The following is a 943-nucleotide window of genomic DNA, read 5'->3' on the forward strand; positions in this document are numbered from 1 at the left end:
GTCTCGTTTAATTGAAGTTACTCATTCTTCCGCAAGGTGGCAGCACGGACTCTTTATTCTGTGCCCAGAGAGCATTTTCATCTATTTCTCGCATCACTTTGTTTATAAAAAAAAAAACATAATATATCATTCATGTTTCAACTTAAAAAGGAAATGCTAGCTAAACCTCAACTTTTATGATTTAGCCTGATGCCATACACATCAAAAGGAAACGAGGAATATTCTTTTTTATCCATGGTTTTCCCATTTATATGAAAAAGAATACAAATCAATTATGTTAATACCAAATTTTCCGACATACGAAGCACACTACACCTCCCATCAAACGTGTCATAATCTAATATCCTCCCACGAGGGGGAGGAGGAGGAGAGGAAGAGGAGGAGGAGAGAAAGAGGAGGAGGAGAGGAAGAGGAAGAAGAGGTGAGAGATGTTGATCCTATGCACGTAGCCAGGCATTATGAAAGCCTACATCCCATCCACATTAAGACATATGTGAGTTTCTAATTATGTGAATACGTAACCTCGTCTGCATCAGGAACTTGGAAAGCTTCGCATACCTTGATGGTGTATAACAGGATTGTGGAGGATCATGTAAAAAAATAAAAATAAATAAAGTCCTCAGAAAGATTGGCTTCGCCCATAGTGTTATGGACTCAACAAGAGTGTATGGCGTTGTTGATATATATACAGAATTATTAACATTCGAATCGTAACCAAATATGAACTTATATCCTGGGAGGGGTTCGACTTAAATCAACAGTCCATATACCCGTTTTTTACGATTCCTAGCATTTGATCGAGGATTTCGTTTGCTTCGCCGTTGCAGCTTACGGAACAAATCACTAGTTGCAGTTAAGTGTTTCATATAATCAAATCTACCTGGGCTGTAGATTTTACTGGACCCTCTCCCACGATACAAGTTCGTATCTGGTTCCCATGGTT

Source organism: Oratosquilla oratoria, chromosome 9, assembly GCF_046742065.1.
Source record: "Oratosquilla oratoria isolate Oo_2021 chromosome 9, ASM4674206v1, whole genome shotgun sequence".
Taxonomy (NCBI): Eukaryota; Metazoa; Arthropoda; class Malacostraca; order Stomatopoda; family Squillidae; genus Oratosquilla; species Oratosquilla oratoria.